Source organism: Perissodus microlepis, chromosome 19 (assembly GCF_051167445.1).
Source record: "Perissodus microlepis isolate ML-2025 ecotype Zambia chromosome 19, ASM5116744v1, whole genome shotgun sequence".
Lineage (NCBI taxonomy): Eukaryota > Metazoa > Chordata > Actinopteri > Cichliformes > Cichlidae > Perissodus > Perissodus microlepis.
The window spans coordinates 18,661,280-18,682,281 of record NC_140479.1 but is presented as its reverse complement, the minus strand read 5'-3'; the positions used below and the strand labels follow the sequence as shown (position 1 = coordinate 18,682,281).

The 21,002-nt window shown below is 42.9% G+C and overlaps 2 pseudogenes; both read right to left on the bottom strand.

The window, feature by feature from the left end:
* Positions 1-2,427: 2,427 nt before the first annotated feature.
* LOC146365827 (uncharacterized) lies at positions 2,428-3,089 on the bottom strand (annotated as a pseudogene).
* A 2-nt stretch (positions 3,090-3,091) lies between these two features.
* Positions 3,092-4,233, bottom strand: LOC146365826 (uncharacterized; annotated as a pseudogene).
* Between the last annotated feature and the right edge of the window lie 16,769 nt (positions 4,234-21,002).

The following is a 21,002-nucleotide window of genomic DNA, read 5'->3' as shown; positions in this document are numbered from 1 at the left end:
ATTCCTACAAAACTGCTCAAAGAAGTCCTGCCATTAATTAATTCTTCGATCTTAAATATGATCAACCTATCTCTAATAATCGGCTATGTACCACAGGCCTTCAAGGTGGCTGTAGTTAAACCTTTACTCAAAAAGCCATCTCTAGACCCAGCAGTCTTAGCTAATTATAGGCCAATCTCCAACCTTCCTTTCATATCAAAAATCCTTGAAAGAGTAGTTGTCAAACAGCTAACAGATCATCTGCAGAGGAATGGCTTATTTGAAGAGTTTCAGTCAGGTTTCAGAGCTCATCACAGCACAGAAACAGCTTTAGTGAAGGTTACAAATGATCTTCTTATGGCCTCTGACAGTGGACTCATCTCTGTGCTTGTCCTGCTAGACCTCAGTGCAGCGTTCGATACTGTTGACCATAATATCCTATTAGAGCGATTAGAACATGCTGTAGGTATTACAGGTACTGTGCTGCAGTGGTTTGTATCATATCTATCTAATAGACTCCAATTTGTACATGTAAATGAAGAGTCCTCTTCACACACTAAGGTCAATTATGGTGTTCCACAGGGTTCAGTGCTAGTACCAGTTCTGTTTACATTATACATGCTTCCCCTAGGCAGCATCATTAGAAGACATAGCATAAATTTTCACTGCTATGCAGATGACACCCAGCTCTATCTATCTATGAAGCCAGATAACACACACCAATTAGTTAAACTGCAGGAATGTCTTAAAGACATAAAGACCTGGATGGCCGCTAACTTTCTGCTTCTTAATTCAGATAAAACTGAGGTTATTGTACTCGGCCCTGAAAATCTTAGAAATATGGTATCTAACCAGATTCTTACTCTGGATGGCATTACCTTGGCCTCCAGTAACGCTGTGAGGAACCTTGGAGTCACTAAAGTTAGAAAAAGTTATCCTGTCTCTTAGTGACGCTGAAAAACTAGTTCATGCATTTATTACTTCCAGGCTGGACTACTGCAATTCATTATTATCAGGATGTCCAAAAAACTCCCTGAAAAGCCTTCAGTTAATCCAAAATGCTGCAGCAAGAGTACTGACAGGGACCAGAAAGAGAGAGCATATTTCTCCTGTTTTGGCTTCCCTTCATTGGCTTCCTGTTAAATCCAGAATTGAATTCAAAATCCTGCTCCTCACATACAAGGTCTTAAATAATCAGGCCCCATCTTATCTTAATGACCTTGTAGTACCATATCACCCTATTAGAGCACTTCGCTCTCGGACTGCAGGCCTACTTGTTGTTCCTAGAGTATTTAATAGTAGAACGGAAGGGAGAGCCTTCAGTTTTCAGGCCCCTCTTCTGTGGAACCAGCTTCCAGTTTGGATTCGGGAGACAGACACTATCTCTACTTTTAAGATTAGGCTTAAAACTTTCCTTTTTGCTAAAGCATATAGGTAGAGCTGGACCAGGTGACCCTGGATCCTCCAGGGATGACTGTGCAACATCCAGCCGATAAAACAGGACAAACGTGTGTGGCGTAGCCCAGCTTGCCGCTGCACAAATATCCTGGACTGATAAACCTCTGAACAAAGCCCAGGATGGGGCCACACCCCTAGTGGAGTGAGCTCGAAGTCGCGGGGGGGCCTGCAAGCCCTTACAGCTATAAGCCAAAGCTATGGCCTCTACAATCCAATGAGCTAGCCTCTGGCGTGATACGGGCCTGCCCTTGTGAGGGGAGGCCCAGGAAACAAACAGCTGATCTGACTTCCTGAATCCAGCTGTTCTGTCAACATAAGTCCCCATGGCCCGCACAGTGTTAAGCCTCTGCTCCGTCTCTGAAGAGAATGGAGGGGGGTGAAAAGCCAGGAGCTCTACTGTAGAGCACCTGTATGACGTTTCCAACACTTTAGGGACAAAGGCTGGGTTAGGCCTCAGACGTGCTTTAGAGAGTCCCGGGGCCAGCTGTAGACAAGAGGGGTGAATAGACAGAGCCTGTAATTCACTAACTCGCTTGGCTGTGGCTAGAGCCAACAGCAGAGCGGTTTTAAGAGAGAGAAACTTCAACCCTACTGCCCCAATAGGCTCAAAAGGGTGGTGGGAGAGAGCGTCTAAAATGACTGACAGATCCCAAAAAGGGACCAGTGGTCTAGAGACTGGGAGGGTTCGACGTGCACCTCTCATGAAGCGACATACAAGGGGGTGCTCACCAGCCGGTTTATCACCAAACCCCACGTGGCAGGCTGAAATAGCTGCTAAATTGACCTTTATGGTGGAAAAAGCTCTCCTTTTGTCCAGCAAGTCTTGAAGAAAACACAACAGCTCCACCACTGAACACTGAAAAGGGATTATCTGCTTTTCATGGCACCACTCTTCAAAAACACGCCATTTACTGCTGTAAATGGAACGAGTGGAGGAGGCTCTGGCATTCTGAATGGTTTCAATAACCTTCGGAGGCATGCCTGCTGCCTTCAAATTCCACCTTTGGGCCAGGCCCAGAGAGCAACCTGGTCTGGATGGGGATGGTATATCTCCCCACGCACCTGAGACAGAAGGTCCCTGCGGATGGGGAGTGGCCATGGCTCGTCCACCAGAAGCTGGATGATTTCTGCTATCCAGTGTTTGGATGGCCACCGTGGAGCTATTAAAATCAGTGACAGCCCCTGATCCCTCACTCTGATCAGTGTAGGGGGTATCAGGCTGAGGGGAGGGAAAGCATACAGCAGAGTTTTTGGCCATGGATGGGCCAGCGCATCCACGCCCAGTGGCGCATCTGCATCTGACAGGGAGAAAAACAGAGGGCACTGTGTGTTTTCTCGCGAGGCGAAGAGATCTACAGCAGTCCGGCCGTATCTCTGCCAAATCTGCTCCACCACCTGTGGGTGAAGCCTCCATTCTCAGTGGATTTCCTCTGGACAGGAGGTCCGCCCCCCTGTTCAGAATTCCTGGCACATGAGTTGCCCGAAGGGAGAGGAGCCGAGTGCTGCTTGCTCCACACAATTATTTCCCTGGCTAATCTGTGTAGCTGCCGGGAATGGGTGCCGCCCTGGTGGTTGATATAAGCAACTACAGTGGAGTTGTCTGTTTTCAGTAAAACATGTTGTCCCCGGAGATATGGCAGAAAATGCCATAAGGCTAGGAGAACCGCCCCAAATGTACCACCGATATCATCAAGGCCATGAGGCCGAGGAGGTGGAGATAGAGTTGGAACCGCACGACTTTGCCCAGCTGAAAATGGGAAAGACAGTGAGTGAAGGATGCGATCATCCGCTTTGAAAGTGTGATACGATAGGAGATGGAATCTATTCTGAGCCCCCTGTAAACTGTGCGGGTTCCAAGTGGCTCTTTTTCAGGTTGATTGTGAACCCGAGCTCCGTGAGGTGATTCACTACCACCTCGGAGTCTTTGATTGCCTGCTCGCGCGATCGTGAGCATATTAGATAATCGTCTATGTAAGAGAATATTCTGATGCTGCTGTTCCTTAACGGAGACAGCGCTGCCTCCAATCATTTGCTGAACACCCTTTGGGCTAAGGATAGCCTGAATGGGATCGTTTGAAACTCGTACGCTACGCTCTGATAAGCGAACCTGAGATATTTCCTGTGTGGAGGATAAATGGCAATGTGAAAATATGTGTCTGATAGGTCGATTGTAACAAACCAATCGCCTGTGTGAATTGAGCGACAAAGCATCTTGTGTGTGAGCATTCTGAACGTGTACTTTCTCAAATGCTTGTTTAACACACGCAGATCCAGAATAGGACGGAGCGACGTTCCGTCCTTTTTCGGGATGAGGAAATAGCGGGAGTAAAAGCCCTGCAGAGCTTCTTCGCTTGGAACCGCTCTGATCGCCTGTTTGTGTAACAGGGAGAATATTTCCTCCTCCAGCACATTCGCTGAATCGCCACTGGCCACCGAAGCTAACACTCCGCTGAATCTCGGTGGTTTTACCGCAAATTGTAGTCTGTAACCATGGGAAATGGTTGACAAGACCCAGGGATGAACTGCGCATGCGCGCCACCCCTGTCTCTCGGAAGGAGTTGGGGTTCTCCCCCTCGGGAAGAGCGTGAGCTCCCCCTGCTGGGAACAAAGACAAATGGCAGTGATTTTATTTTGTTTTTATTTTGAAACTGGGGGGACATTCTGCCCTTGGCAAACTGCCTGGCTGCAGAAATGCACATTTCATTTCTTTTGTTACCCCCAAAACACAGTGAAGTGTCTGGTGACTCTGGGCAGTGCTTGGTGACACAGACAGAGTGCTTGGTGACACTGCGCCATTTGTCCACAAGTCTGTCCTCCCTGAACTGGAGGAGGAGACTGAGAGTTTGTTCCTAGTAAACTGGAAACTTCCAGAGACCCTGAACCTTGGAGTGATTTGGTTACCCCTTCTAACACCTTCCTTCTCTTTGGGGGAGAAGGGAGGGGTGACACCGAATGTTGCAGGTGTGCTAGGCTGACCGCTTCTTTTTCCCCTCTCCAGGGTGTGACGGTTTGTTCTTTGCAGCAGCTGCTGTGAAGGAATGCTTGCCCCAAGGTCTTTGGTTCTCTACTTTGGCCTGGTGGGCAGACTGCGGGCCTCCTGCTCCTCTCTGCATTCTGACCCCACTCTGTCTCCCTCTCACAGCTGCTGCTGTTGCGGCAAAGCCAGCTCTTGGCACCTGCTGGGGCTGAGAGTTAGGTTTTCTGGGTAAGCAGAGGTTGAAGGCTGCATTAAGCGAGCATACTGACTGTGCAGCATATTTGTACATCCTTTGATAAATAGATGCCGTGAGGCGATCCATCTTGTTGGGCAAAGAAATGCTAGAAGAAGCTGAGATTGCCCTGCGGTTAGGGTGAAGGTGATACGCCACTGAAGGCTCCACTGCTGGGGGTTCGGTCAGCCCCAGTTCACCCATCCCCTGGATCTCAAGCTTAGAGCAGCCCTTGGTCGGAAGCTTGCTTTTAAAAGGGCTTGACCAATAGCGACTAATTTCTTTCATGCAGGCCAGGACTGCTGGCAGAAGCTGCTTCAATGACGGCAAGGCTGGTGGGAGCCTCTTGCCGTCATACAGGTCGCGTTCTGCCCCTTCGGCATCCTGGGTGGCTGGCCATGGGATGCCTAGCTTGACAGCACCCCGTTTGCAGACCTCATACAAATTGCTGTCCACTGGGGTGCAACTTCAGCCCCACTTGGTGGCCTGGACTGCTGGGAAGGAAAGGCAGAGTCATCCTCCTGTTCCTCATCCATATCCTCCAGGTCGAGGAGGTCGGAGTCGGCATCGCCCTCCGCGTCCTCGCCACCCAGCTCGCCCACGTTTTGATCGAGGAGGTCCTCGGACGATGGGGGCATGAGCGGGGACTCTTCTTCCATCATGTCCGCCCAGCTTGTAGAGGCTCGCGGATGATGGATATCGCTCGTAGCAGTAGCGGCCGAAAGGCAGGGGTCCTGACTGTTCGTTACTGCTACTCTCAGCCTCCTTTCCAGGACTTTCTCTGGCATCAAAACACAGTGTGGGCATCCCCGAGGGTCCGCCAGTGAAGCCTGAGCATGCTTGGCACCCATACAGACGATACACATTGGATGAGGGTACCTTTCCGAGATGGTGGCACTGCATGATGTGTGGCATGGGCGGGATGCAGCCTCTTTGGCCGTCGGCTCCGATCTTTTGGCGGGGGTAGGAGCCATAGAAATGGTTAGCGGAAAGGGGTGAGACTAGGCTACACCAGGCTTGTCTCGACACGTTAGCCCGTAAGTAGCTAGGACTAGCAGCGGGAGTTAAAATCCGAGCTAGTCGCCATGGGAGTCAGCTTGTCGTGACACGTTAGCTGCACTCCGCTAGCCAATATCGTTAGCAACTTAATGCTAACCAAACCCTAGGTTGACTAACAAGCTAATGCTAGTGAGACGCTAATGTGGTTCGTGGCCTGTTAACAAGTTAACGCTAGCCGGACACTGAACGAACAGCTCGCCATAACGCGTTAGCCCGACTTACACAGCGTCGGCTACCTCGCTAACTAAAACCAGGAACCGCTGGGACAGCTCGCCTGACGCGGTTGCTGTTCCACAGTGTAACTCTAAGTACACTTCTTTCGAAGGACTTATTCAGCACCATCCAAACTGGAACTGGAAAAACTGCGTTCGGCGACGTACTCCTACACGGGATGCCTGAGAACTGTTAAGCAGTTAATCAAGTTAGCCTGAATGCGCTGAGGGAGCTCAAAGTAGTTTCTCACGGGAAGAAAGCAAGAATGAGTTAGGAGGAGCTGGTCGGCCGTGTTAGAATGAGGGGGCGGAGCCCTGAGCACGGCTCGACAGGTCTGTCATAGACAGACGTGGTGTCATTGGAGCTTCCGTAGTTGGTCACGCCGAGGCGATTCCCATAGTGAAACACCGAGGGAAGTTAGAAAAAAAACTAATAGTTGCGAAATATTCCTCCAGCTGTTTCTTGTAGTACCACTTACTTTTCCAGCTATTTGCTACTCCTGTCTGAGCAGCAAAAATAGCTTTGAGACATGTTTGTTTAAAATCTAATTTAAAATAATCCTAACATTGCAAACCAATGTTTTATTTGCATTTTACACAGCCTTTTTGAAATTGCTCATTATGCCAAGTCAGTTTGCTGACTCTTGTACTGTTAGGGTACTGTTAGGATTTTAGCATGTCAGAGATTGAAGTTCTATCATTGAAGTAAAACAAAAACATACATAAAATTTCAATTAAGCTTGGGGGCCTTTTACTTGTTCTCTGAATAGTCACTTACTGGTAACATCTTCAAATCAAATATGTTTATTTGTCTGTCCAAAAGTGCTGTTTAGCACAAAAAATCTTCTATCTTCCTCCAGATTTCCACATGAGCTTACAATATTCTGCCAAACCAAGATTGATTTGTTTATTTCACAGAAAGTCTTTGTGTATTTGTGCTTGTATTGCCCTTGGATGGGGATAAATCGGGATTTAGCAACATTTGACCGTGTTGCTTCCCCTCTGTTACTAAAGTTTGATAAGACTACACAAAAGCAGATTGTGTTTTTGCTTTGGAGAGTTATACTCTTTAGTTACAGTTATCTCCTTTTCCCCAAATAATGCAACTTTTGTCAGTGATCGAGAAAGGTTAAATATAAAATAAGCAAAACAATAAACTTGTTAAGGCTGGATTCGGGTTAATATCCCCCCAAAATAATCTTATAAGTTATTAGTAACATTAACAATTTTACCATTAAAGACATGTTTTTTCACACTCCCTAAAGCATTAAAGTTATAAACTAAACTTTGCTATTGACCACAAACCAAACCTTGCCAAAAGAGCATGCAGAGCTGCACCTTCTACTTTGCACCAGATGACATTTAAACATAGATAACTCAGTATTCCTCCTCACCACGTTCTTGTGAAGCACAAGATCTCTGACTGATCTTAAAATGTTTACTTTGTGGTTTTACAAGGGTTCAATATGGACCAAAGCAGGCCTGCGGACTTGTGCGTCAAAGTAAGAGACATGTTCAGCTGAAGGTAAACAACTATGAAAAAATGCATTCTGCATTTGTTGAGAATGCATTCTGATGCATGTTGCAGAGAAAAGACAAATCTTTCAAACAAAATCATCAACTTTGCTGCTAATAGTTTTAAAACAACTGTTGTGTTCACATTCCATGTTGACACTGAGAGCGGATGTTTTGATATGCATGCATACACAGACTTTTTATTCAGTAAAACCATGCGGGAAAAAATGTCAATAAAATGAAATAAAGTTCATAGCAACCATCTAGGCACACATGCTAATAGTAAAGATCTGCAAGAGTGCACATCTCATTGTACAGTCATAATGCACACACCCTCACACACACACATTTCCCAGCAGACTGGTGGCCTGCTGCAAAAAATTACCAGCATGCACATTCATATGCAGTCACATGCATGTAATCACACACACATGCACACTTCTGAAGCCAAACACACTCAGTCTCCCGGCCTGACACGAATAGTGACAAAGCACCAGGTTCTTCCATCAACAGCCTGCAGAGTCACTCCCTCTCCCAATCTGACCTCTGACCTTGATGACAACAGACTGTCATCACCGTCACTCCTGGTAGGTAAACACTGCATCCTACAAAAGCCAGCAGACACACAGAATGGTGTGTGTGTCTTTGTGTTAATGTATGCTCACTTTAATGTGTGTGCGCTGTCCTGTTTAAACATTTGTTGTTGTTGTTGTTTTTGGTTTGTCCTTTACCCTGCTTTTTTATTTAACCCTCATGTGCCTCGTTTTATCACCTCTGCCCTTTAAATAACTAGTTCCTGAATCCAGTCCACCTACAGCCAGGACTGAGAGCCAACACTCTTTGATTTTTCTGCTGAATGTTCAGGAAAAAGCAAGGTTTAGGGCACACAAGCGTTGCCAAAAAGAGAAATATTTACCCGGAGTGATGCAAGTAGTGCCCCGCTATTGAACCACTCTCAGCTATATTTAGAAGTTCCTCACCACCAGACCAAACTGCTGCTCTCATCAAGATAACATGAAAGACGTAAAATGAATCTTCTTAGCCCCCTACCCGCTTCAAAGTTAACCCTCTCAGCAGATTCCTGCTGTTAGCAACTGATCCGTCACCTTACACATGTCGAAAACCAGACCGTTCTGTCCCAATTACACTGACAGCTCATGTTCTTCCCTTGAAACCTCATAAACTCACTTCATTATTAAAAGGCATTGGACACAATCAGTGAGTGAAGTTTGGACGACAAGAACAAACACATTTGCAACGCTCATGCTTGGTTTCCACAAATCATATATAAGTGTTTATGGGATTTTTCCACAAATTAAACAAATAAAGACGGGGGTGGGTTTGGGCTAGAGGGGAAAAGGAATCGGGGGAGGCAAGGCTCTTGGATGCTGTACGAGCCAGAGCCTGGAACCAGCTGAGGACTCCTCCTCTCCCAGGAGAATCTTCATGTTATGGCCAGCTGGAAACTATTGACAGGACTTTGGGGTTAGTGAGCAACAGAGGAAAGGGTCTTGGTGGAGAGATCACTGGGCCCTGCCTGTCTTGATGAATCCATTTTCTGCAACCAAAGTAAGACCAGAAACCAAGGAAGATGAAGAAGTATGTGTCATATACTGCTGTAATATATTTTCATGCTGGGAGTGTGAAAAAAAAGAAAGACAGACTGAGTGTGAGTCATCAGCTGCATTTCCCGAAAGAGTTCTAGAGAGAGGGGGGGAAAGAAGGATCATCTCCAAATGGGATATATCGTCATTCACGAAAATCAAAAGTTTACTTGACTTTGTGACATCCAGTCACAAGGAAAGAAAATGAGAACTACTTCAGCACAAAAACAACTTTTTCAGACGAGTAGGATGAAGACACTGTGCTGATTTGAGTCATCCAGCGCTTGACACTTTGGCGTAATGTTTGAGCAAATCAAGCCTGTGTTGAATTACTGCCATTTTTGCAAAACGTCAAATGGGGAAGTGGTTTTTGAATCTTTGAAACTCAGCTCTTGATGGGTACAAGAAGCATGTGGGTGTTCTCTGGTGCTTTTTGAGTTTATCTCTGACATTTTTAAGACTGGAATCAAAAACCACTCAATTTGGCGTTTTGTCTCAAGTTATAAGAAGTGGGAGAAACAACAAACAGGGAGAAACAAATCCCAGAAAGAGACAGACCACCAGGTTTTTAAGAGCCAGAGCAGCACAAACAACCTCCATCATCAGGCCATATCACACTGAACAGCAGCTTTACTCAACATTGCGATTACCACATCAACAAAAGAAGGCTTCTCCATGACATCAGCCCTCTGTTTTTGCCATCCACTTGAAAAAAAAAAACAACAATGAGCACTTGGCAATGCAAATTTAATGAGTGAATCATCAGTTTCTCAATAAGGAAAAGAACACTCTCCTAAAATGGAAACATTTGAACAAAACACACGAGTAAAGCAGACTTGATTTCATTCTCGTGAACTAAAGGAGGCATTCTATCCCTTTCTCAAGCACCTTGTTTTATACACGGGGCCTCACAAAGATCTGTCACTTTGATATCCTAAATTCAAGCATGAAATAATTCATTTCACAACAAGTTCTCTTCCTTTCTGGACTCTGGATGCACATGTGGAAAGTCTATTTTTGTTATTGTTGTACCTGAGCCATGTGGACATCTGTTTTCCATTTCCATTGGTCAAAACCAGAAGGGCATGACTTTCCAACTCCCAAATAATATTTTACTAAAGTATCCAGCAGCAGCAAATCTTGGTATTGCCATCAAGTTAAACTACTGTGAACCATGTTTCAAAACATCAATAGTGAGTTGGCTTGTAATGGCACCATCACATTGGTTAATGCAGCTTCAATATTGGCTCATACACCAATCTTAAACTATATATTTAAATAAATAAATTTAAAGAAATGTAAAAAAAAAAAAAAGAGCTTAAAGTTTATACAGCATGTTATGCATCAAATAACAGTGGCAAAGCTTCACACATCAATGAGCAGCAGAGATATACCCAGATTTCTTTCTGTGAACTTGACTGACTGAGATTACATCTTTTAGAAACTTTCCCGAAATTCGTACCTGCACCTGTTCCTGAAGTCAGCAGGCAACAGAATAAAATCTGTGTGGTGTCCATTTTTTACTCATGTTTAGGTTGATGTTTGTGTTCTGAGTTTTCAAGACAGGCATATCCCACAGCAGAGAGTCTAACAAATGATTGCAAGAGCATGATCAGAGTGTTTGGGTTTTTCTACAGCCATGCCCCTGGGATAGTGGTCACAGCCTGGTGGGAGTCTACTCATGTTTTAATTCCAATTGGCTTCCTTTCTTGGAGATGATTAGAAAGTCTGCTGTTCATTACAGATGTTTTTTTCTTTTTCTTTTTTGAGTGGAAAAGAAAATGATTCTCCATCTGACTATTTTGGTTTGCATATGATGGCAGCACAACAGAGAGACAGAATCCTCATCACCTCTCTTTTGTGCCATGCTATGCTGTAGGTGCACATGCAACTGCACGTGCACCTGAAACTAGATATGGCATTTACCGTGAGTGGAAAAATACCCAAGAGTAATGGCATCAAAAGCAGTGCACAAGCAAGTTTGTTGTGTTTTTTTTTCCACAGTTATGGCACAGGAAATTGCTTAATCAGCAATGCCTTTTCACAGCAGTGCAGTTGTTTACACTAACCCTTCACTAACTTTCCTGTTTTGGCATCACTGGTTAACACAAGGTAACAATATAGGATTCTTTCACCTTACAAAAAGAGCTACAAAGTCAATTTGATGCTTCGCTGACTTGAGATAAAGCAACTAGCATGTCTTTCATATGATTCCCAACCTTCCAGTAAGTTGAAAGTATTAAAGTACATTCAGACTATGGACAGCTAACTAAGCTAAAGGCTAACAAAACCAGAAAAATCCTCCTGTCAAAGATCTGGCTAGTATGTCTTTTGTGTTCTTGCACTTGCTAAAGTTTGTACTGCATTTCTAAAGCTTTTGACTTTTTTTTTGTTGTTTTATTTTTATTTTATTTTTATTAATTTTTTTTTAAAATCATGAGCCAAATCAGGTTTAGTTGTTACATCTTCCTGGAAAGCGATACAATCTGATTTGCTAAACCTTTGCTGGTACAGATAACATAGGTTTCTTCATTCTTATTTGAGCTGGGGAGTTTTATCCCCAGAAAGTAAAAGGTTTGATCACCATAACACTGAAAGGGGTTCACAGACCTAAACACCTGATTGGGCAACACCTTGAATCACATTGAGAGCTTCATGAACAACAGAGGCAGCAAAGAGAGATTTGAAGAAGTGAATGAAATTGAGGAAAACCCACCTTACCAAGAAAGCGCAGCCCAGTTATCAACTCACAGGGGCCTATCCGATTGTTAAGTGATGACGTGACGAATCCTACTTCCGGGCCTAAAGTAGTCTTCGTTTAATATGGCTTTTGTGTTGTTAACATGTTTAATGTTATGTATTTTCTTCTATTTAATCTCAAAAAGCTCCTAAAACAGTCAGTGATCACTGTTGACCTCCCTCGGCTTTTATTACCGCTAATCATTTATTTAAGCTCAGTTTTTAAAACCTTAGGATGTAACTACAGCCCAGCCCATGCAGCAGTATATGAATGACTAACCTCGTATTGTGGATGGATTATCTCAGTTGTTCTCCTGGCTGAAGTTTGGTCCTTTTACAGCATCCTGCCATGCGATTACATTTGTTCCTGACCACCGAGAACACTCACATTAACTTTTATCGAGTGGAAAAAAAGTTAGCTTGTTTATATTATGCTAACATAGCTGTGTCGCTAGCGGTCACGTAGCACATCATTATATACCAGCTAGCCAAACTTCAGTAACCCTACAAACGTCACTGCTGTTTAGCTTTCTGTCTTCATTTATGTTGGAAGTGATAGCAGAGCTGTACGTTTTAATTTGTTTCCAAAACCCTGCAGTCAGGACATGCTATATTGTATTTAGATAGAAGCTAGCGAGCTAACTCCCCACTAACTTCTAACTCCGTTAAATGTCATAAATTCCGTTTTCATGGATGCCTGATGTTAAACTCAATTGTTACACCTGGTAGAGCAGAACGCTGATCATTTTATTAAAGATGAAAGACTTTAGACAGTTTTTCAACTCTCAGTAATGCCATAGTGATCGTTTGGATCACTATGGAACTGATCGTGGACTTCAGGAAGACCAGGAAACACTTGACCCCTGTTTCAATCCAGGGGGTCAGTGTTGACATTGTGGAGGACTATAAATACCTTGGAGTACACATTGACAATAAACTGGACTGGGCTAAAAACACCACAGCACTTTACAGGAAGGGCCAGAGTCGTCTCTATTTTTTGAGGCGACTGAGGTCCTTCAACATCTGCCAGAAAATGCTCAGGATTTTCTATGAGTCTGTTGTGGCCAGTGCGATCCTCTATGCTGTTGTATGCTGGGGGAGCAGGCTGAGGGTCGCAGATGCCAACAGACTTAATAAACTAATCCGTAAGGCCAGTAATGTTGTGGGGATGGAGCTGGACTCCCTCAAGGTGGTGTCGGAGAGGCGGATGCTGTCCAAGATAAAGACAATGTTGGATAACACCTCCCACCCACTCCATGACATGCTGGTCAGTCACAGGAGCACGTTCAGTGAGAGACTGAGATTACCGAAAAGCACCACTGAACGACACAGGAAATCTTTCCTGCCTGTGGCCATCTCCCTATACAACGCATCCACTTAACACACTGGTTACTGCTACAACTACACGTTTCTTTTCCAGCTATTTATTTATGAGTGACTTATGTATGTATATATATGTATATATTGTACTATTCTTAGTTAGCGTATTGTCTGTCTTGTCTTAATGTTGGTTTATAATGGAGCACTGTAACAAAAAATTATTTCCCCCAGGGATTAATAAAGTATTCTGATTCTGATTCTGATTGATATATGGACCTGCAGCGGAGTTTAGGCCCAGACACGGCTAGTGACGTCAGACTGAACAACCGGATAGGAAAGCACAGAGTTTTTTCAGCTGGGGCACATGTAACACTGAGCTACTTGTGTTGATCTATGGACAGTAAAATTGCTGGTGGAACTAAAAGGCTGCGTTCCCATTCAAACTTGAAGCCTAGCGGAATGGAATCATGCAATTGCAACTTGGTTCCACAGGGGGCGCTGTTGCCTCTGCTCAACAAAATGCTCCAGACTCCTGTTTTAAGGAGATTAGGGGAAATGTGGTGCTTTTTTGCTTTGACCTGCTCTTGGCAAAAGAAATGAAAAGACAAAGGGTAAGAGGATTTCAGGAGGCAAGAGAAGAGGAGTTACTGTCAAGGATATCCCCGGGATAAGAGATGCAGCAAGAGCCATCCTCTGTGCAACAGAGGATGACACTAGGAAGTTTCCTCTTGGACTTTGGCTTGCCTAACATGGTCATAAAGACCTGTTCCAGCAGCAAACCCGAGGGCCAACAAACACCTCAGCGGTGAGGAAAACAGGGTGTCATCTCTGTCAGTGATCCTGCACTCCTTCAAACGATGCCCTCATTCATTTATATAACCATTAAATCAGTGGCAGATGTGAAAGAATAACAGTCGGGTAAGCAAGATGCAGACAGAAAAGGAAATAAAACAAAAGGTGGAAGGTGTTTTTCCAGTATAACTTGTGCAAAACATCAGCGAGTGCAGTCTGCAGGTAATGACGTAAGGTGTTATTAAAGGCAGATGTTGCTTTAAAAATCACAAATATGCTCTGTTATGGCCATATATCTCGGTGTGTTTGTGTTTCACAATTAAAACATTTACAGACTGTGAGAGGCTTGCTTTTAATTTCACGTCAGATTCAAATTTTTCTTATGAGTTCATGGGAGAAATATGTTAACACACGCCATTTTCAAAGCCTCCGGTTGATGCACTTGAAGAAGCGAACATCTATTCTGACTAATGTGTTCGTTCGAACACACTGATCACATCAATAAAGCCACTCAAACAAGATAAAATACTGTTTCAGTTTGATAGTGGTTGAGAAATGACATAGTTTACGACTTATCACCATAAAAACTGACAGCTAAATGGAATAATTTATTTGATTATTAAATGGAATAATATTTCAGTTCTTTTCGAAGGATTGGAGGTTACTGAAGACAAAATTACAGACTTTGTTTACTGTAATGATAAATGTTGAATACCGGCAAGAGAAACAATGCGCTTATTATGAGACTAATTTTCAGTTTCCTGTGTAGTCCCTCAAGTCAGTCTATTGTCTGTCCAACTCTTGATATTGTGACATTGTTTCCTTTGCTGAGCCAATTCAGCCCTTTTAAACATAAGCGAGCGGTGAGCTATGTCCACAGGCGTGCAGCCCACCGCCAGAACCTGAAGTGCAGCACGTATGGAGGAAACCGCTCCAGTTGGAGAAATCGAATCCATCTATGGGGAATATCCCAAAATAAACCCCTCTGTTCTCCCATATCGGGCCTTGTATAAATAAGATAGCACTGCAGGCACACTGCACCATGGGAATTAGCCAATCCAGTCCTGTAAACATCAGCCAATGACTTCTGGCAAGCTGGCCAGCTCTCAGGAGGGGAGGTTCTGCATTGGAATTCATAAATAAATCACTTTTCTGGGAGGATTATGTGTCCACACAGCCCCTGTCCGCCTAGCCCCCTCCACCAAAAAATAAACAGGGCCAAGCAGAAATAGCAGAGTTTAAGCACCACTACAGGAAATTATCTGGGCTTCTTGCTATAACATTATTTTTGTAGCATTTGCATTTCAGTAAGACACAAGCTTTTTTCAGACCATGTTACACAATCAGTACAGTCCCCTCTGCAATGTGTGACTGTACATCTCTGTTAGAGCATAAATAAACAAAACAATTCACAGAAACAGACTACAGAATTCTTGTGACTTAAGGACGGGCCTTTGCTTTCTTTCATTCTTCAAATAGTTTTCATCTCAAATCACTGCTTGTTTTCCAATTGAGTGGTTGTTTTGGGGGACTGCTTGTGCCATTAACAGGTTCCCACAGGAAGTAATGCAGCACTATTTAAACCTACTTAGTCTGGCCCTGCCCCAGCTTTCACGTAATCACCTCTTTAGACAAACACGGGGCCCAAGTGACACATGCATTGGAAATGATAAAAACGAAAGAAAGAACGAGTTTTGATAATAAGCAGAATGTGTAAGACATGCTACCAGTAATCAACACACACGCTGTTGTATCGATGTCTGGTGGGGAAAAATAAACGTGACTGGTGTTTAACACTATTTCAGTTTCACAAAAGTGATTTGTGGCAACTATTTGATTGCAGTTAGTGGCGGTGCCATGCTCATAAATGTAAAATGCATTTGTGGACCTCACAAAGATCTCCTTTTTGAGTAGGTGTGATATTTGTTTGGATTATTGAAATCCGTCAAAAATCAACAACATCCAAGGCTAAAAAAAAATAAAAATAAAGTCTGAAAGTATCAGATCTTGCAATGTACTTTTAATGGCTCACTTGAAGTCCTCCTTTGCAGGCCTTCAAGCGATCCATTAAACATATTTAGTCTGTAAAGTTAAGCATGTTTAAAAAAAAACAAGCAAGCAAGCAAACAAAAAACAAAACAAAAAAAGGTTTCTGGTCTCGAACGCTAAGATTATGCATTAACAGTGGTACGAGTGGTAGGCTAGTGCTGCTAGCTTACTGGAACTGTGTTTACGGTTTTGGTACCTTTTGGAGCATTTTTAATGTGATTACTTGAGAAATTATACAGCTTGCTTTGTGGAGGCTGTACTAACATATCACCAAAGAAGTCTAGGATTCACTTTCGGGAAAAAAATTCTAGTATTTTATTTATACATGTTATTAGCTAAAGTTAGGAGGTATCTGTGTCCATATACCTTGTTAACCAGACTAACTAGCATTAGCAGATAACTTTGTTCAGGAATAGTTCTCCAGGCTTTTTGAAAGACAATAAATGCTGTCACCCAGGCTGCTAGTAACAAAATGTTTAAAGATACATATTATAAGGAAGTCTGTCAACATGGAAACGATATAAATAAATGGGGAGGTGGCTCGAGACTTTGCGCAGCACTGTGCCCCTTGAGCCAATAGTGGTGATTTTGCGATTCATAAATGAATTTGAATTGTACTGAATTACTGCACTTGAATCATTTATGTATGGGATTAAAGTTCATGTAGTCAGGGTAAAGTTATTTAAATAATGAGCACCATGTAAATTTGCAATTATTTACTATGTTGTGCTGTTTGCACATAATATAGCTGTTAGCCAGAGAATGCTAACACAAACTTAAAGCTCCATAGAGCTGAGGGTAACACTGTCCACATCACTCAAACAGTTATGTGTTTGTATACAAATGATGATTATAGCTAACATAATGTCTGGATAACCTTTGGTTCCTGCCTCTGAGTTCTTAATTGGATGGCACATGATCATTACAATAAGCACAAGTGACGCATAAAGTTACCAATTTAAAGATATCTTACAAAACTTGAAACTTTCTTAGACGTAAATAATTAGGAAGAATGATCCAAATGAACTCGTCATGGAATTACAAATAAAGCAAACAAAAGTGCTTAAGTAATTTAAAGCAGTTAAAGGGGGGTTGTTTCCAAATGGAGTAGGTGGTTGATGTTATTCTTGCCCTTTTCTAATTTATTCTCATGTGGGCACGAATGGGTTAAACGGCTGAGCAATGAGACGCTTCATGCTTTCAGATGTACACAGAAGCGTCAAAGAGTGGAGCGCTCCTCGCCTCCTCTGCATGTTCCATAATGTCTGCAGAGCAACTTTTACTCATACAGTACAAGGCACAGAAAAGCCTTGTGGGTGGGACGGATGCCTGCAAAAGGAGACATATACACACCAATAAACCCATACATCCTGTTCAATACAGTTTGCACACAGGTGCTGCAACCCCATGGCACACCCAACATACAGGCTGACACATATGCGATATAATGACAGTTATGAATCAGGAAATTAAGTTTATTTTAACACCTGTTTAGTGGTTACTGTGAAAAGATTTTGTTTGTTTTTTTTTTCAGCTCTGAAATAACATTACAACATTTTTTTTGCGGTCCTGTGACAAGTAGGTCTGGGGAAAGTAGGGGGGCTTCCTTTTTCCACTTCTATAAGATAAGAGAGGAAGTGACATAAGTTCCTGTAGCACACTGTGCAGCGGTGGCACGAGGCTCAGAGCGAGTGCTGCATGTGTTTTACGTTCACAGAAAAGAACTGACATAAACTTGCTCAAATTTGCAAAGTTATCTGATGCTCAATTATATCAGGCCTTCATTATCGCCAATCTCTATTTAATGTTCTTTCCCCATGCTTGACTGAAGATTTTTTTGGGTCTTGATGCTAACTCTTAGATGCACTGAAACAGGTTATTACTAATAATATATAAACTACAGCCTTTTAGTCATAACTTGTTGACTGCAGATAAGAAAATGTCCTAGATTAACCTCTGTTAACTCTGCGGGAAATTTTGAGGGAATAAATGACTTGAGTCTTATCCCATCTGTTAATATTTCCAAAACCTGCTGAGTTTATCAAAACTTTAATATTAACCAATAATGTGACTTTTCATGGCTTATTCTTAGATCAATGGAGGATCTGTCATCTTGAAATGAAAAATAGCTGCATGACGTTTATTATAAGACAATGCCAGAACTCAAACTCAAATGACTACAGCCAAAATATGGTTTAGTAAGTGGGAAACGAGACTTAAAGCGGGATTTTTAAGTCTGATGTGAAAAAGCACATCACAGGAACAAGTGTGACCATGGACAGAGAGGACACATTGAGCAACACTGTTTGTAAACTGAACCCTGAACTAGCGTCTGTCGGGTTCACTGTGTGACTCACAGCCTGCGGTGTCACAAGGGTTTAGCAGCTCAGTAAACACAGGCCGCCACAAAGGAGAAAGTGCCCTGGAAAGTACCCAAATCATCTTAGGCCTCAATCAATTGATAAAAAGGGCCACTCTCTTCATCGCTATGCGCACAGGAGGAAAACAGATTTGCTGAGACAAGAAGTTGCTTGCAGGCTGAGCTCTTTTTTGTCTTTGCTTGTTATGAAGACTGCAAAAAAAAAGAAAGAATGTGAAACAGTGACAGGAAACAAACGAGAGTGCCAATTATGTCTCCATTTTCTCAGCCCAAATCAATAAAATGACCTTTAATTCAACATGGCTTTCACTATTTGAAAGTTCTTTTTTTTCTTTTTTTTTAAGAAACCATCCAACTCAGACGTGGTCTCACCTTTTGTTCTGTAAGGAATAGAGTAATGACTCAGAGTTGGCATGGCGCTTGACCAAAATGAGGGCTAGTGAGGGTCAGCGTGCCACTCTAGTTTTAGATAATGGTCCGGCAGGGCCACATGAAGACAGAGTCAATGCACTGTCAAAGTTAAAAGTCCAGAGTTTGAACCCACTCCACTTTAGACTTGGCTGCAACTCAGAGAGGCTACAGGCCACTTGCTCAGTCTGATAAACAACTGAGGAGCCCAGTCGGCACAGAAACAGGCCAACTGCGAGCAAGCTGAGGTGAACATGTGCAAATCTTCAACACAGAAAAGTTCCACTTGTCTGATTTGTATAATTTTTACACACCTGAACACCTGTAGGCCTTAACAAAGGCGCCAGTGTCTCTCTTCTCTCTGTCAGTATTTAATATTTCCCCTCAAACAGACAAGGTGATAGCATTTAAGGACTCCAAAATGTCAAGTGATGCATGATGCAACGTACAGAGGAAAACAGAAAACTGTAGGTCAAAAAGTCAAACATCTTGTGAATAGCAGTGAGTACGTTTGGGTGAATACCGGGGGGAAATGACGCAAGGCCACTACTTTGAAAATGGTAACCATCATCACTATACAGACTCCACATCACAGGCTTGTTACTCCAAGCCTTAGCTATGTCACCTGATATGTGGTATTTAAACACCTTAACATACTGTTTTCCTACTTGATACTGCACAAAACTGGATCTGAAAAGAGCCCTGATTGGCTAAGATCTCCCATCACATCACAAGCTGTAAAGTCCAAAAACATACCCCAGCAAAGATAGAGGATGCTTGCTCCCTCTATGACCAACTAAATTGCAATATGTTGAAAGATTATCATGATTTTCTTTCCAACTATGCCAAAAAAAATGTGGCCTATCACAGCTTTAAATTACTGTAAGATTGTTAGACTTTTCTTATTTCTTATTATAATCCTTTTACCTATTCAAGTGATTCTCACCTTCTCAGTCAGAAAGTCACATGGTCTTGAGAATCTTTATGGATGTGTCATGAGATGGAAACATTATAATGTCAGTATGGTTCCTCTTTTTACTTTTGCCACATTGGTTTCACTTAAACTTGCTGATCTGCTTCTTGTTTCTTCCTGTTTGCTTTAGTGAAACAATAGAAAGACATCACCAACAGGAGACATCATTTGTGAATATTTGAAATAACAGTGATCACTTCACTACTGTGGGCTTTTTAGATCGCATAAATTCCCCAGGACCTCTAGACTGTGGGCATTTGACATATTTTAAGGGCATTCATGAGCCCCGGTGAGTTCTGAGACTGTATTGTTTGCACAGACTAGCATTACATCAACACACAAGCACAGGAAGTGGGCAGAAAGGGGACTTCTATAGACTTAAAATAGCTTGTCAAACATCAGAATTTATGTCTCTCGGGTTTTACACCTGATGTGTCTTCTTTCGTACTCTAGTAAGACTCAATAAAAGGGTAACTATTTTAAAAACACAAAAACAGATGAGGGGGATTTGAACCGAAGAGAACCCGCTCTTTAAAAAGACTCCAGCGTAAAGTCAAAGTAGAGCCTCAAACAAAAGACAAGGTAATTTATTTCAGCTCACTTAAGAAAGTGTAGTGGCTGGAAAGTGCGTTAGCCAGTGACACTATTTCTTGGAAATCTCGAGGGGACTCTGTATGGTGGAGGGATGTGAAGTCGGTGCTTCAACTTCGAGGAGGTCACCTCTTTAACAGCCATGAATCACATAAAAATCAACAAGCCAAGTCATTCTCACTAGAGCCTTTTTCCATCAAACTATACCAAGGGCCATATGAAGTATGAGGCGTGTCATTGTACACTGTGTAAGGGAGTACGGGTTAGGAGATAGGTCATAAAAATACCTTAAAACCTTAACCTACTTTAGGAGACTGGGTAATAATTCACTCATCCTCCTTGCTTTGTGTGCATTGGGATTGTGGGGGGAGTTTGTTTTTTTTTTACCTCTTTTCAGAAGTCATCAAATTAAGGTGGAAAGAGCTCATTAATTTCACTTTCCACTGGCCATATCACATGACAGGACAGAGGGTAATGGGAACACTTTTTGTAGGCATAACAAAATTTGTCATATAGCATAAGGAAGACGTACAAGACGTACTGTACGACACCAGACTAAACATAAACACACCAAGAGTTTACACTGAGAGCTGGAGGACTGTTAACAGTGCTGGCATGGCTGCTGAAGCACCCACAGTTGCATATGTGCAGACTGCTACACTTCAAACTCCTGATCCATGGCATTGCTGTGCATATCAGAAAACTACAAATTGT